Consider the following 18,227-nt stretch of genomic DNA (forward strand, 5'->3'; position numbering starts at 1 on the left):
TCATAATACCTCTGTAACATATATTGATTTCAAGAATACACTGAGTGAGTGACAGTTTGAGCGTGTGTGGCATTTGCGTAATGGAAAAGGCAAATTACCTGTACCTAAAGAGACAAAAGTACTATTTCTAACATTAGCATGTATATTAGCCACTCGCAATAGTCTGACCCTGACTGTGTTGGATCTGAACGTGCGATAACCACTCACAGACGGCAGGTGGGAGCACTAGCAGTGAAGAGTGTATAAAGTGTGTCGAAGGTGAGGGGGGGGGGGGGGAGGGGGACAGTGCAGTCGTTGTCGTAAGGTGAAAACGGAGCTATATATGTGACTTTCAAATTGGCATGGTCATTGGCTTTCAGGCCAAGGGTGGAAGCATTACCGAAACGCCTAGGTCTGATAACTTCTGGCGTGCCGCCGTGGTTAAAGTGGACCATGGATGGCAAACTGGCGCTATCCAAAACCAGCACCGAGGCGAAGGCGGTCTACCACGGGCCACAAAGGATGGGGGTGAACGACGGCTGCGGAGATCTTTATGAGCGAATAGATGTGAAACTATTGAGCAACTGACCGCGCAGATGAACGAAAGGACTGCCAATTCTGCCTGCTCAACGAGCGTTCAGCGAACTTTTCTGCGTATGGGCCTCTGCAACAGGCACCTGGTTCGTATACCAATTCTGACTGCTATTCGTGGCGACTAAGGCTAGAATAAGTACTTCAATATCGTAAGTGGACGTCTAGTCAGGGTGGCAGGTTACGTTCTCAGATGAATCACGTTTTACGCTCCATCGGACAAATGGTTATTTTTACATGTATGGCCCGGCAAAAATATTGGAAGTGTCCAGGCTGAAGCAGGAAACGTTACGGTCAGGAGAAGTTTTCATAGCATTCTCTGGTTGACGATTTCATCTGTTCTTGGGCACCACGTCCACTCCTATATGTAGTTCGTTTTTCCTCGGCATGATGGCACCTACCGGCACGACAGTGCAACGTGTCACACAGCTCTCAGTGTACGTGCGTGGTTCTAAGCGCACCAGCGAAAGTTTGCCATACTACCCTGGCCACCAAATTCCCTGGATTTAAACCAAATCGAGAGTCTGTGGGACTACCTCGATCGGACTGTTCGCGCCATGGGTCCTCCGCTCGCATGCCAACATCACAAAAAATACTGATGTGAACAAATGCGCTTGACAATGAGAACAAATTCTCGAAACTCGTCGGGTAATCACGAAAAAATACGTAACTGTCGCAGTGTTCTATTATTTAACTTTAGAAGCAAAAGTGCTTTCTCAAAATCTATACGTTTTTAGAGCAGTCTGAAACCAACAAGGAAAGGATTCGCCAAATCTGGTATTGGTGACTAGCTGATCTGGGTGTGGTCGCTTAGTATCGCAGGAAAGGCTGGGATGGGCCTGGAAAGTGATTATTCGACAGAATCTGGGAGGAACTGGTAGTGGTAAATGGAGCCCGTGGTTAGATGTGCACTTTTAATGTTATATTAAGTGGTCAATCAGTTTAAAGAGTGTGTGGTTTTCCAAGTCGATCTGATCATTTATAAGTTGTTCCCTTTCTGTTATGGTTTTTTTGGACGTGGTAGTTTTCTTGTAAGATGAGGAGGTGTTTTTTGTTGTTCTTTATCCTTATGATTTCCATGGATGTGTCTCTGGTTGTAATTTTATGTTAGTGTTGGTGTAAGTATTCTGCAAAAGTAGAATGATTTGTCCTATACTTCCATGCTCTTAAATGTCCTTTGTATCTGGTGTCAAATGTCCTCCTGGCTTGACCTATGTATCTTCCATCACATGTATTGCATTTCAGTTAGTATATTCCTGATTTCTGATATACTCGTAGATCAGTTTTTCCTATTGTTTTTGGAAAGTATTTCTGAATTGAGTTGTTGCTTTTGTGTGTTATTTTTATGCCTCGCTTTTTTTTCAAAATGTTGGATATTCTGTGTGTATATTTGTGGTTGTATGTCATCGTGTACCATATTTTCATATTCCTTAGTCTCGCCTATATTTTTTCTTCCCACGACAATGGTGTGTATGAACGATACTTCTTTAGCCTCTGTTTCGACCAAGATTTTTGGGAGATGCCTCTTGGTTGAAAAGCAAATGCTGGAACTTCTTCAAATTTGTTCCAAACTGGGAATCCCTCTGGTTCATTTCCCATTTCCACTTGTTATGCTATAAGCCATGTCCATGAAGGGTTTAAAACGCTCTTGTATTGTGTCACATAATTTGCGGAAACAAAGGATTGAGATCTGCTTTGTACTGCTCAAACACAACTGAATCCCATCTATAATTTCATCAGTAGGCCTCCGGGAGCTGAGTAGTCACCTTATGTGGCTCCCATGCGAAGGAACTGGTTTCACTTCCGGTACTACCAAGGAACTTTGTTGGTGGGAGGGCTGGTGCGGGGTGCACTCAGCTTCGTGATACCAACTGAGGAGCTATTTGACTGACAAGTAGCGACTCTAGTGTCTTGGAAGTACGACCGGGAGAGCAGTGTGCTGACCACATTTCTTCCAAACCGCATCCGCATGACTTGGCGGCCGGTAGATATCCCATGGGCTTTCAAGGACTGGACGAGGAGCTCATTTATATCTGCGCTGTAGCACAATCGCTGCACCCAACATTCAGCGTACAGCATATGAAACAACGTCTGAACGAACTGATAAAATTTCCAAGATCGTCACTGGATTTCCAACCTAGAATAAACTTATCTAAGATTGTTTTTATTACCGTTGTCTTATTTTGATAAACTTTGCTACCATTATTTGCACGTAAAATGGCTAGAAAAGGAGTTGTTTCTGATAGGGGAAAGTAGCGCCGATGAGCTAGGTGATTAATACACAAAATCTTAGAAATGACGTGCACTACATTAGAGAAACCTATCTGCCACCTCACAAGCGCAGAGAAAGACGCCTCAAGTGTCGGTCATTGTCAGGAGCCCAGAACGAAGCGCTTCCACGAGTGATATCATCTGATTGGCTCGTGCACAGAATGTTTGTTTCAGTTAATTTCCTTCCACGCTACTTTAGCTTTTAATGCAGTTTTATATTAACTGTCGCTTTGAACAAGTAATTAATCTTTCCAGATCACTTGCTTAGACACTGACTCCCTTTGCCTATATGTCTTGACTTTAGGAAGTACTTTTTATATTAAATGGGACAGACACAATTTAAGTGCAGGGCTGTGACTGGTTACCTTAGTATTTGGCGTACTCTGGTATTTTTATGGGTGCAAGGCCTGCAGGGCCATTGACTCCCACTCCAGGGCGATCAACGGTTTTTCTGGAGCGAGGATTTTGCTAGTAGAATTTTATCACGGCACGTAAAAACAGCTATTCTGGCTCTAAAAATCTTTTGTCAGCGTGTAAATGTCTGCCCACTACTTCCATCTTCTGCACCACCACTCACAGCATTTTTTTTCTGTAACGACAGCATCTAATATTTTATTTATTGGCTACTTAGATACGTGTTCCGTTCCATTAGACCACTGCAATATGGCTGAAAAGTACAGAGCTCTGCAATGTAAAGAATCTGATGGGCCATCCTCGTCTTAGCGCAGGAATTGTTAAGCGTTGAAACATAAAAAGTAGATAAATAATCAATCCTAGCTCTCCCTGTCTGTTTGGCGAAAGAATCAATGCAACAAATAAAGACATAAAAATGAAATGTACGTGTGGTCGATTTAAACATTACAGATATCGGTCAGTACACAGTATCTCTATAGTCATGGTGAACAACCTGTTATCAGTGGTGTAGCTGTAAAGGTACTGTCAGCGACTGCTACCACGAAAATTACACATAAACAGCATGCCCAAGATTCATCAGGTCATTCCACAGAAAATAGTCCAAAAGTGTGAGATTCGACAGTGTTGGTCAAAAACAGCTCCTATCTATTTAGAACGAAAGAGAGTTGGCGGTTCACGGAGTTGCGACCACACGACCTGCTGAAACTGTAATGATACTATATCCAACAGCGTGGGTCAAAGAATTCGGAGCAATTATTTTAATGCTTACAAAGTACACATATTTAAGCGTGGTAGTACGTACGATATGCAAAGTCTCCATCATCCGCAAAATTCGTTGCATCCCAGCACCAAATCAAGCATTTCTAACAGCAGTTCCACTTTGAAAAACGATGTTTTGGTCATAGCAGACAGTGTGCTAAGCGTTGTCTGTATTGGTTTCGTAAACGAACAAGTTATCTATACACATTAAAGGAAAAAGAAATGTAGCATCAAAAATGATTTACGAACAGATCAAAATGAACGCTAATATCTTACGGTGAATTGTTTGCATTTCGTATGAGTTTCAATTTGGAAAGATAGCTGCCTATAAATTACTTTGAAGGCATAGGAAACACTAATACGTGTCGAAATTGTTATATAATACACCAAACATTTAACAAATCTGAAAGGATATTAATCAATCTGACGCGAAGCAGTGTGGAGCTTTCTGTTTCTGTCACTTTGTTCGTTATTAAATTGTGTTTTCTTTCTTTTAAAAGGCGTCTGAATTAATTTAGCAGCGAAACATTAAAGGTGGAACAGATAAACGACTTTTTAAGTTGTGTCGTGTATAAAACAATTTTAATTTAGCTTTTGTGCAAAAAAGGCTCGCGTGGGGCATTCGTTTTGCTATCGCAGAGCGCGGAAATGGGCAATGCGAGGCAGCGGAGTGAAAACTCCGACAGACTGCTGAAGTCACAGAACTATAACGTTACATCGCTGTAATCTGTCACCACATGTAATAAAAAATAACACAACGTCAACAACTGATGACTGTGTAGAGTTGCCAAAACACATAAAAAGGAAGTTTTCTAACGCGTTTAAATACCACAACAGGTATTGAATAGTAAGAAATGGGAAAGAGCTAAATGGTTCTCTATAAGAACGTATATGAATAATGTTTGAGTAGGAAGGTAATATCCAGATTTTACTTATGATCCAAAGTGTATAAATAAATTACGGTACATAATATGTAGGAACTGAATTTATTCAGTTTTAGTTGTTTCAGCTAGCAGTGAGTGACTTTTATGAGTGTTTTATTTATCGAAGTCGATGCAATGTCTTTCAGGGAATTTACGTCCTTTATCTGCATACAATATTATGTGGAACCACAGGTCTTATTAAAAAGTGGATTATAGTAGTGTTTCATCGTCTCGTCTCGAATACTGGATTTCTTATTACTTTTATTAGTGAGCTGCATATATTGGTCTACTGGAATTGATTTCAAAAAGTAAAAATAAAATGTTAATCAACAAGTGTATATTAATTTTAGTTCCCATATCTAATTCTACAAGAACTGAGAACTGCAAGACTGTATTCGCTAGCTCACAAGATTTTTTTCACACCATATGAGTAAGTGATACATAAAGGGGCACAATCTTCCTCTGTCGTACTTCACGATCGCTGTGATATACAACTTTACCTTCTAACTGAACTCAGTTCATATTTCTCCTTTGCTGACATTAGGTGACTAAATCCATGGTTGAGTCCTTCCTCTCGCAGGATAACAAAACAATAGTTCAAATGGCTCTGAGCACTATGGGACTTAACATCTGAGGTCATTAGTCCCCTAGACTTAGAACTACTTAAACCTAACTAACCTAAGGACATCACATACATCCATGCCCGAGGCAGGATTCGAACCTGCGACCGTAACAGTCGCGCGGTTCCGGACTGAAGCCCAGGATAACAGAACAGGTCTTTCGATCTTCTGGTGCTCGCTTCTAGGACATAGATACTTTTTGTTCGTTTGCCACTGACGTTTGAAATTTGCTATTTGTCAGTAATACAGAGGACAATATTCTCTTGTTTTGTCCTCATCATGTACGGTAAAAAAGAGTAAGATTCATGTATGCATGTGTGAGCATGTTCGTGTACGTACTTCCCTGTCAGTGTGTAGTGTGTAGAGTTCACGAACTGGGTTCAACTTCCGCCATTAGACGTGCAATCCTTTTTGTTACATCGTCAGCATCTTATGTCTCTACCCAACACTTTACGCTTGTACTACATGCTCTGTAGAAGATACAGTCAATCATCAATGTTAATGTAAAAACTTCCTGGCAGATTAAAACTGTGCCCCCGACCGAGACTCGAACTCGGGACCTTTGCCTTTCGCGGGCAAGTGCTCTACCATCTGAGCTACCGAGGCACGAATCACGCCCGGTCCTCACAGCTTTACTTCTGCCAGTATCTCGTCTCCTACCTTCCAAACTTTACAGAACCTCCCCTGCGAACCTTGCATAACTAGCACTCCTGAAAGAAACGATACTCTGGAGACATGGCTTAGCCACAGCCTGGGGGATGTTTCCAGAATGAGATTTCCACTCTGCAGCGGAGTGTGCGCTGGTATGAAACTTCCTGGCAGATTAAAACTGTGTGCCCGACCGAGACTCGAACTCGGGACCTTTGCCTTTCGCGGGCAAGTGCTCTACCATCTGAGCTACCGAAGCACGACTCACGCCCGGTCCTCACGGCTTTACTTCTGCCAGTATCTCGTCTCCTACCTTCCAAACTTTACAGAAGCTCTCCTGCGAACCTTGCAGAACTAGCACTCCTGAAAGAAAGGATACTGCGGAGACATGGCTTAGCCACAGCCTGGGGGATGTTTCCAGAATGATATTTTCACTCTGCAGCGGAGTGTGCGCTGATATGAAACTTCCTGGCAGATTAAAACTGTGTGCCCGACCGAGACTCGAACTCGGGACCTTTGCCTTTCGCGGGCAAGTGCTCTACCATCTGAGCTACCGAAGCACGACTCACGCCCGGTCCTCACAGCTTTACTTCTGCCAGTATCTCGTCTCCTATCTTCCAGATATAGTGGCAGAAGTAAAGCTGTGAGGATCGAGCGTGAGTCGTGGTTCGGTAGCTCAGATGGTAGAGCACTTGCCCGCGAATGGCAAAGGTCCCGAGTTCGAGTCTCGGTCGGGCACACAGTTTTAATCTGCCAGGAAGTTTCATATCAGCGCACACTCCGCTGCAGAGTGAAAATCTCATTCTGGAATGTTAATGTAGCTAAAATATGGGAATTTAGGTTCGCTGTCGTATTCGTCCGTTTCTGTATAACATTGTATCGAAGACAGACATAAAGAAATCGCCGTATAATCTGTAGTTTTACATTTTCTTCCTTCTTATTTTTGTGGAAGGTATGCACTTGATTCTATTCTGCTTTCTTTGAGGTAGATAAATACATCTTTAAACGTTGGAAAAACCTTTCACTGACCCCGAAGGCGCTGTTTAAACCATCACGGAGGTGTCTTTAGTGTGCTTGATGTAGCTTGCTGTGGGCAGGTCAGTCATGTGTATATTGTAGAGGTTTGGCGCTGAGGCGTCTTACGGGGATAGGCCTCTAATGGGTTGCCCACTCATTATTTTTCCATTGGAGGCAAAAGTGAAATTATGGTGTGTAAACGTTTAGCTTCTTTAATTTTTTAAGCATTCTCAGCAGCTTGTAATACGTGTCTTGTTCCTCACTACAGACTTGTGTAAGTTACGTGATAAAATAATTTAAAAATTGTTAAAATGAAGTCTTCTGGCGTTCGTCAGCTACTATCAGATTAAAAACAACTTCTTATGCACAAGTTACTCAACCTTTTAATATTTTTTTTTGTTCCCAGACACAATGTAAGTAATCCGACGGTAAAATGACCCAAAACAAAACCAACATAGAGACTATATGTATATGTCTGTGAGAACAATTAAAATGATGACAAAAGGAATAAAAATGAATTACTTACAACAATATACACACTCAGATCTACATACAGGATAGCATAGAATATATTAAAGGAAAACAAGGCTTACACAAATGATATATAAGAAATAGACTCCATACTACACACATCAATACTGCAAATCATTGTTGCTAGGAATGACTTGCAGAACTGTAAGAACGCTCTCTATCATATAGATGCTGGAAATACGATAACAGGCATTCAGCCCCTGCATAGCACCTAATAAAGCGTGGGTATGAATCATGAAACATGGAATAACACGCACCTACACTTCAGAAAAACGAAAACACACATCAAACATAATGTGACAGAAATACCATCGCGGAATACGGTTAAAATACAGAAACTAAAGAAGCACAGTAAACACACGTTTTAAAAAAAGACGCTAGTGAGAAAGTATAGTGAACGTAGTAAAATGTGCACGTAAATGTCCATAAGAGGACGACTAGGATAGTACACGGTAGGTAAATACCCTTCCATCGTGATGCAGGCGTGATGAAAGTTCCTCACAAAATCGTAAATCCAATCAAAAAATAATAAAACATTGAGTAACTTATGGGCCAAAAAGCTTATTTATAACTTAGCAGAAGGCTAACGCATTCGTATACGCACACACTCTGAAGCGCCAAAGAAAATTGTATAGGCATGCGTACTAAAATACAGAGATATTTAAACAGGCAGAATACGACGCTGCGGTCGGCAACACCTTTATAAGACAACAAGCGTCTGGCGTGGTTGTTAGATCGGTTACTGCTGCTAAAAAGCTTTATGCCTCGCCTGGACCCATCGACAACGACAATGGACTGTTGATGACTAGCCGGCCGTGGTGGTCTTGCGGTTCTAGGCGCTGCAGTCCGGAACCGCGGGACTGCTACGGTCGCAGGTTCGAATCCTGCCTCGGGCATTGATGTGTGTGATGTCCTTAGGTTAGTTAGGTTTAAGTAGTTCTAAGTTCTAGGGGACTGATGACCTAAGATGTTAAGTCCCATAGTGCTCAGAGCCATTTGAACCATTTTTGTTGATGACTGGAAGCATGTTAGCTGGTCGGCCGAGTTTCGTTTGAAATTGTATCAAGCGGATGGACGTATACGAGTATGGAAAGAGCTTCATGAATCCATGGACGCTGCATGTCAGCAGGACACTATTCAAGTTGGTGGAGGCTTTGTAATGGTGTGGGGCATGTGCAGTTGGAGTGATATGGGACATCTGATACGTCTAGATGCGACTCTGACAGATAACACGTACGTAAGCATCCATTCATGTCCACTGTACAGTCTTAGACATAAAAACTGACCGCCAGCCGGCCGCCCCAGAGACTAAGTCCGAGTCGTTTACTTAAGGTGGCCAGTAAAACTGACCGCCCCTGACAACTCTTAAGTCCGGCCATCTGCACAATCTGGCAACACTATAAGATGCGGAAGTGCTAGGAGGATGTGTTGTCTACTTCCGAGTTGATTTTGATAGAGTGAGCCCGTGGAATTGCGGTAATCGTCGTGCATTCTAAACTTAGAATCGCATGTTCGCGTCCAACTGTTTTTTTTTTAACACATTTCGGTCTAAATTTATGAGTCTGATTGAACATCTAAGACAATTCGCTTAACATTCTACCCACCCGCAATAACAAGTATTCCAGAAACAATTCCGCAGGACAGCTCGTGGCTGCGTCGCGATCATAACAGCTTACGCTCGAGCGCTTCCTTGCGCTGCAGCGGCTACCGGCCACCGGCCAGACGCCACCCGTCGCCTGAAATCCGGCGCCGCCCTTGTGAAGGCGGCGCCACGCTGTCAGTGTATGTATCAATGCCGTTTTCGAATTTGAAGTTCTAGTTATCATCTTGCAGTTAAGTATTGGATTTTGCATACTTGAAAATCATGAACTACAGTTAAGCATTGAAAAAGTGATTCGCAAGTGGAAAAAGGTGTAACATCTGCAACACAATGTTTACTTTTGGTATAACAGAGGGGTGAATGTAGAGGAGGCAGCTAGAAAGATTTGAACTGTGCGTGGAGCGAGTGCTTTTGGGAAAAATACGCCAGAAAAAGATATTCTTGTTTCAACAAAGATCGTTCTGGCATGAATGATTTTCCACATTAAGGAAGTCTCGACTACTGATATATGTGTCATTTTACCATTTTACCATCATGCGACATTTGAATTCAACAGGCAAAGTTCAGAAGTGTGGTGTAGTAGCACTGCATGCTCTAATTCGAAACAACAAAAATCAACGGAGTGACTATTATTGAACGTCATTAGGTCGCTCATTGAGCATTCCTTTGCAGTATTGTTACTGATGACGTGTTATGATGCCTTTATCGCTAACTTCCTAAGAAGAAATAAAGGCTGAGCCCCACCGAAAGACGTAGACTAGAGTAGTGTGAACATAATATTTTACATTTGATAGCTCCATAAGTGTGTTTTCGACTACGAATTCTGCCCCAAGGGGTGTGTGCAACACAGCTGGAATTTGTTGTCAACAACTGAGACACCTTTCGGTCGCAGTGTAAGAAAGTCGAGCAAGAAAACTACATCACCTTTGCTACTGCAGGATAACTCACTCTGTTGATCTGAGAAACAAAACTATCCAGGAGATTGATAGGAAAGTCGTCTCTCGGACACTTGTATTGATAGGGAAGTCCTCTCTCAAGCACTTGTCCCTCTCGTCATATATTCGTAAAATTTTACGTTTCCCACTCTTGACCGATCAACCGTCAAGGCAATTCACTTCTAGAGGAAAATACTCTTAAAACTACACTGGTTTAATGACATCGTTGGAACCAGTGGTTTTCTACAAACGTAAAATTTGCAAACAACTTTAGCATAATTAGATTGTTGTAGATATCGTGAAAGAAAATTCAGCTGCTGAGTAATTTCTCTTTGAATATTAATGTTGCGATTAGAAAACTAATGGAAAATGTAATTAAAATATTCATTGTGCCAATACAAATTAAATTCAGCTTACTCCAGAAACAACACGACGGCAATCACTATTAATAAAGCATTATGTGTCTGTAAGACGATTGAGCCTATTTTAACACGAATTAGTAGAATATTACCGACTTTTGACTTCGAAAATATCTGTATTTAGTACATTTCCTGTATCACTCGCAAGTATTATGAAAATGTGGCATTTCATAGATAAAATTATGTATTCACAACAACAAAAAATATGTCGGGAGAAAACATAAGTGGCATTATGAAATTGGCAGTACCGTAAGGTTTCCGCGCTGAGACTAAGGGTTACTGTAAGTAGCAAGCCGAATTTTTTCTGGAGCGTTATCTTACGATTCCCTTACTGAGTTTGTATCTCAGCTACAAAAGTATTAAAAATCTTGCTTTCAGTGAGTCTAGAAAGGCGAACGAAAGCAGCTTGCACCTGGTAGCCAAACATGTTACCTGGGAACTGGTTTATTCTAAAGTGGGAAGACATCCTTTTGTAGTTGAATTGTTGGCAAATATCAGTCAGACGTGTGCCGTTGGACTTAGCGTTTCGGTGTGTTGGATTTGTACGAATGATTTTTCTACAGGTTTTTTCTGTTCCAAATAGAGAGTTGAAGTCTCCCATTAGTATTTTCACGTCATCTTGGTGAATTTTGCTCATAGTATTTTCGAGTGTGTTCCAGAATTTTTCGACATTTTTGGTGTTTTTCTTATTTTTGATGTTGGTGTGGGCATATGCATTGATGAGTGTATATTTTTTACTGGGGTTCTGAATGAGCACAGTCATAAGTCGATTGTTAATGTGTGTGATTTCTTTGACAGAGTTGATGATAGATCTGTGTTCGAGAGAAGCAATGCCGAGGATTGGTATGCCTTTCGCTACCTTTTGTTGTATTTTGCTCTTGAAGGTGCAATGGTTTCCATAATGCAAGGTTTCAGTGTCAGTTAGTCCTGGGTCGTTAAGGGCAAGGATGGGAATTTTTTGTTGGTCTATTTCTTTTGTGAGGTTATTTAGCTTTCGTGCTTGGATCAATGTACCGATGTTTAGTTTTCACATGCATGTTTTCTGCTTGTAGGGAAATTTACCAGAGATCTTCGATATTCTCTGCTGGACTCCCCAGAATCCGAAAATCCAACTGCCGCCTGTCGACAGCTGGGTTGTGCACCACCTGGGGTAAAGTTGACTTTGCTTGCATAGTTCATGTTTCCTTGTGTTTCGTTGGTTTGGCTTGTGTGATACCAGGACGGGACAGGACCAGAGGGTGTTGAAGCATCTTGAAGCAAATATTTTCAGGCGAGCTCATTGAGCTAATAGACGGTGACCAGAGTAGCCGTGATTTTCACTCAGACGTGCGTGGATTTTGGGTTCTACGGATTGAGTAGCCGTTAAGGAATGTGTTAGTATTTGGTTCACCCCAAGTATTTGGTTTCCTCGGTACCACCCATATGGGGGAGGGTTTCCCCTATCGGCCCCACGGGATTATTATTATTATTGTCATTATGTCATCAGGAAATCCGATATGGTGCATCTTCCCACCACTGAAATAGATGTACATTGTTCGACTCAGTATTTCCATCACATAAATATGGGTTATAATTACGTTACATTGCTGCTAGTAGACATATTTCTCACTTTTTCTTGGGCAGTTGCTACCTGTTACTCCATCATAGGAATTTATGTGCGCAGCATTGTTGCAATACAGAGGTTCAAATTATCCGATTTCTGTAATTTCATTTCGATACCAGATCGTTCTAATCGGATTCAGCCAGTCATGCTTAATGTGGATATCCGAATACGACTCTCATCATTTGATAGACTGGGTAAACCACATTCTTAATCGCACGGTTGAATCTAGATCACTTATTTACGACAGGGCCTGAATTCTTAAACACTGTAGAAAATAATAATACAATGTGCTTATCACTAATATGTTATTTAAATATAAATATATGAACGAACGAGATAACAGTTTATTTACAGGAGCAGAGCCCTATCCGTCATAGCAGAGCAGTACGAGAGATAAATATATGAACGAACGAGATAACAGTTTATTTACAGGAGCAGAGCCCCATCCATCATAGCAAAGCAGTACGAGATTGGTTTCAGGGCCAAGAGAGGATAAAGCTGCTGCCGTTTGTTCCGCGATCACCGAACATCAACCAGATAGAGAATATGTGGGCAGAGGTAACAAGGTCATTGCCATGTGGACCTACAAATGCAAGCGACCTTTATACGAATATAGAAAACGTATGGTGGGAAGTAAACCATCACGCTACACTGTCGACGATTTAATGAAATCAATGCCCCTACGCCTTCGAGCAATCTTACGAAATGATCGTGGGTGTGTTGGTTACTAAAAGTATACTCGTCCACAAAACCCATGTGGACAATTACCTGATAGTCGGTCAAGCTTTGCTTTGTCGCAGCTGTTTAGATGCAAGTCCATTTACTTTCAGTCTCCGCCTTACAATTCTTGCAATGCAAGGTAATTGAAAAATATCATCCACTCGACGCCAACTGAGGAATTGACTGCTGCATGTGTTGTTCAACACACAGTATTGTCACCCTCACTGGAATCAATGACTGTGTGTGTGTATGTGTGTGTTTGTGTGTATGTGTGTGTGTGTGTGTGTGTGTGTGTGTGTGTGTGTGTGTGTTTTCGTGTTCACGCACAATCTGAGTCAATACTATTAACATTAGAGAGACAACCAACAATAAATATTGCATCAAATATGACTGTAAAGTATTTTAATGCGATGGGAAGTTACAAACGGAATTTTTACCCAACCCACGACCTGCATATTACGTTACGTTAAGTAAGATGTATTAACTCCGTAGTATCGTTAGCAGAGAAAGTGCGCTCCTGTTGACGATCCTCGCGACAAGTGCTGCGATTAGCAGTGCCCAATGCCGTCGCAATCTGTTTATGTTTGCTGAGCGTGGACACTGCAGGAGACGCTTCGCCATAAACAGAAAGAAATCATCTTGGCTCTGACTGCAGTAATCGGATATCACTGCCTGCGTGTTCTTATAGTAACCAACGTGAGATTCTACTCACAGGTGCCATGGAGCAATTGCAACGGGTATCATGGCATCAGTCATCAGAATATTAACCAGTGATGAAATGTCCACTCTATTTGAATCCCAAGAAAATAGGAACCTTTTCACAAAGGAATGTGAGGTGATATCAAAATTTATCCAACATACAAAAATTAACTGCAGGGCTTTCATGTATGCAGTAGTAGCACACAAGGAAATATTATGTCTTGGAAGCGTATATTTCATTTTCTCTTCTCAAAGTAGCGCCTTGTTTTAGTATGAAGTGAGAAAAAAACACGAAAAACTAAAGTTCCTGAGAAGCATATCAGTCATTTCGTCTTCTCATCATCATCATCATCATCATCATCATCATCATTTAAGACTGATTGTGCCTTTCAGCGTTCAGTCTGAAGCATAGCCCCCCTTATAAAATTCCATGATCCCCTATTCAGTGCTAACATTGGTGCGTCTTCTGATGTTAAACCTATTACTTCAAAATCATTCTTAACCGAATCCAGGTACCTTCTCCTTGGTCTGCCCCGACTCCTCCTACCCTCTACTGCTTAACCCCATGAGTCTCTTGGGTAACCTTGCTTCTCCCATGCGTGTAACATGACCCCACCATCTAAGCCTGTTCGCCCTGACTGCTACATCTATAGAGTTCATTCCCAGTTTCTCTTTGATTTCCTCATTGTGGACATCCTCCTGCCATTGTTCCCATCTACTAGTACCTGCAATCATCCTAGCTACTTTCGTATCTGTAACCTCAACCTTGTTGATAAGGTAACCTGAATCCACCCAGCTTTCGCTCCCATACAACAAAGTTGGTCGAAAGATTGAACGGTGCACAGATAACTTAGTCTTGGTACTGACTTCCTTCTTGCAGAAGAGAGTAGATCATAGCTGAGCGCTCACTGGATTAGCTTTGCTACACCTCGCTTCCAGTTCTTTCACTATGTTGCCATCCTGTGAGAATATGCATCCCAAGTACTTGAAACCATCCACCTGTTCTAACTTTGTTCCTCCTATTTGGCACTCAATCTGTTTATATTTCTTTCCCACTGACATTACTTTCGTTTTGGAGATGCTAATCTTCATACCATAGTCCTTACATTTCTGATCTAGCTCTGAAATATTACTTTGCAAACTTTCAATCGAATCTGCCATCACAACTAAGTTATCCGCATATGCAAGACTGCTTATTTTGTCTTCACATATCTTAACCTCATCCAGCCAGTCTATTGTTTTCAACATATGATCCATAAATAATATGAACAACAGTGGAGACAGGTTGCAGCCTTGTCTTACCCCTGAAACTACTCTGAACCATGAACTCAATTTACCGTCAACTCTAACTGCTGCCTGACTATCCATGTAAAGACCTTTAATTGCTTGCATAAGTTTGCCTCCTATTCCATAATCTCGTAGAACGGACAATAACTTCCTCCTAGGAACCCAGTCATATGTCTTTTCTAGATCTATAAAGCATAGATACAATTCCCTGTTCCACTCATAACACTTCATTATTTGCCGTAAGCTAAAGATCCGGTCCTGACAACCTCTAAGAGGCCTAAACCCACACTGATTTTCATCCAATTGGTCCTCAACTAATACTCGCATTTTCCTTTCAACAATACCTGAGAAGATTTTACCCACAACGCTGATTAAAGAGGTACCTCTGTAGTTGTTACAATCTTTTCTGTTTCCATGTTTAAAGATTGGTGTGATTACTGCTTTTGTCCAGTCTGATGGAACCTGTCCCGACTCCCAGGCCATTTCAATTATCCTCTGTAGCCATTTAAGACCTGACATTTCACTGTATTTGATGAGTTCCGACTTAATTTCATCCACTCCAGCTGCTTTATTGCACTGCAATCTACTGACCATTTTCTCCACTTCCTCAAATGTGATACTATTTCCATCATCATTCCTATCCCATTCTACCTCGAAATCTAAAACATTACTGATCGTATTTTCACCTACATTGAGCAACTCTTCAAAATATTCCCTCCATCTGCCCAAGGCATCCACAGGATTCACCAGCAGTTTTCCTGACCTGTCCAAAATACTTGTCATTTCCTTCTTACCTCCCTTTCGAAGACTGCTAATTACACTCCAGAATGGTTTTCCAGCAGCTTGACCCATAGTCTCTAACCTGTTTCCAAAGTCTTCCCAAGATTTCTTCTTGGATGCTGCAATTATTTGTTTGGCTTTGTTTCTTTCTTCAACATAACTTTCTCTGTCTACCTGAGTTCTAGTATGTAGCCATTTTTGATACGCCTTCTTTTTCCTTTTACAGGCTGCCTGGACTGTGTCATTCCACCAGGCTGTTTGCTTCATCCTACTTTTACACACTACTGTTCCAAGACATTCTTTAGCCACTTCTAGTACTGCGTCCCTGTACCTTGTCCATCCCTCTTCCAATGACTGTAATTGACTACATTCAACTAACTGGTACTTTTCTGAGATCGCTGTTATGTACTTGTGCCTGATTTCCTTATCCTGAAGTTTCTCCACTCTTATCCTCCTACATAGGGACCTGACCTCCTGCACTTTAGGCCTCACAATCCCAATTTCACTGCAGATTAAATAATGATCAGTGTCATCAAAGAATCCCCTGAATACAAGTGTGTCCTTCACAGCCTTCCTGAATTCCTGATCTGTTATTATATAGTCAATGACAGATCTGGTTCCCCTGCCTTCCCAAGTATACCGGCGAATGTTCTTTTGTTTAAAAAAGGAGTTTGTGAGTACTAAGCCCATACTGGCACAGAAATCCAAGAGGTGTTTCCCGTTCCTGTTGGCCTCCATATCCTCTCCAAATTTACCCATAACCTTTTCATATCCTTCTGTTCGATTTCCAATCCTAGCGTTAAAATCACCCATGAGCAGAACACTGTCCTTGTCCTTTACTCTAACAACTACATCACTGAGTGCCTCATAAAAACTGTCCATCTTATCTTGATCTGTCCCTTCACAATGCGAATATACTGACACAATCCTAATTTTCTTGCTAGACACTGTCAAATCTATCCACATCAGTCGTTCGTTTACATACCTTATTGCAACTACGCTGGGTTCCATTTCTTTCCTGATGTAAAGCCCTACACCCCATTGTGCTATTCCTGCTTTGACTCCTGATAGGTAGACCTTGTATTCTCCCACTTCCTCTTCTTTCTCACCTCTTACCCGAATGTCACTAACAGCTAAAACGTCCAGCCCCATCTTACTTGCAGCCTCTGCCAGCTCTTCCTTCTTCCCAGAGTAGCCCCCATTGATATTAATAGCTCCCGATCTCATTACCATTTGTTTGCCAAGTCGTATCTTAGGAGTACCTGGTTTGTCAGTTAGAGGTGGGACTCCGTCCCCTCCAAAGGTCCGAGGCATTTTGCTCTGATTGTTGCCAGCATCATATTTAAAATACCAGGGAAGCAGGTTGCTAGCCTTACTTGTCCCGAGTCCCATTGGGTTTTACCCCTAACGGCTGAGGGACTAACCGGTGGATTTGGTAGTCTTTGCCGTATGAGCACAAAGGTGACCACGACTCAGAATATGTCCGAGGTGCCCAGCCTTATTCCAAAGTAACTGGTATCCCGACTGTCGGGACCACTTACTTGGCCACTCATACGTTGCCCGTGGTTCATGAACTAGGACATGACTACAGGAACCCACACCATGAACCACAATCTCATATCATAACTTTTATTTTAGTATGAAGTATGAAGTAAAAAAAAACAGTTTAGGGTTGTGAAGCGTACTTGTATACTTCATAAAAGGTTCAAATGACTCTGAGCACTATGGGACTTAACTTCTGAGGTCATCAGTCCCCTAGAACTTAGAACTGCTTAAACCTAACTAACCTAATGACATCAGACACATCCAAGCCCGAGACAGGATTCGAACCTGGGTCCGTAGCGGTCGCGCGGTTGCAGACTGTAGCGCCTAGAACAGCTCGGCCACCCCGGCCGGCATACTGACCATTCGTTATTTGACTAAATATGATCTACAATCTGACTCGCATATATATGACATGGGTTAGCGCCGGCACAAAGCAATGACTAAGGGTTGGATGCCGTTGAAGTCCCGTTACACTGATGGCAAGACAAATGTTCGCCAATCACCTCTATTGCATAAAAAAACAATTGCATCTTAAAATATCGAAGGACCGACGTCCACACTGTCACAGCGCGTTGAAATACCGCTAAGACGGCAGATGAATATTTTTGACCGACTGGGCTTCGAACCTGGACTTCCTGCTTACTAGACAGATATGCTGATCACTGCACTATTATTTTTTTTTAAAGTTTGAGAAGACTTTCAGCACCAGGTAGGCGGAGGCAAAGAGGGCAGGGGTCGAAGATCCGAGGCCTGGCCTCAATGCCTCCCCCATACCTGTCACTGAGCAGCTGCATTGTTCCCGTGTATTCCATGTTTGCACCCATGTATACCTTTAAATTGTGGAACAAAATCGAAGTAGTAATTAAGGTAAAATAAATTACAAATT

General features: G+C 41.9%; 1 non-coding gene across 1 annotated transcript; it reads right to left on the minus strand.

The window, feature by feature from the left end:
- Positions 1–6,088: 6,088 nt before the first annotated feature.
- Positions 6,089–6,163, minus strand: Trnas-cga (transfer RNA serine (anticodon CGA)). Its single transcript has one exon. It is a non-coding gene; the product is annotated as a tRNA-Ser (tRNA).
- Positions 6,164–18,227: the final 12,064 nt, after the last annotated feature.

Source organism: Schistocerca nitens, chromosome 5, assembly GCF_023898315.1.
Source record: "Schistocerca nitens isolate TAMUIC-IGC-003100 chromosome 5, iqSchNite1.1, whole genome shotgun sequence".
Classification (NCBI taxonomy): Eukaryota; Metazoa; Arthropoda; class Insecta; order Orthoptera; family Acrididae; genus Schistocerca; species Schistocerca nitens.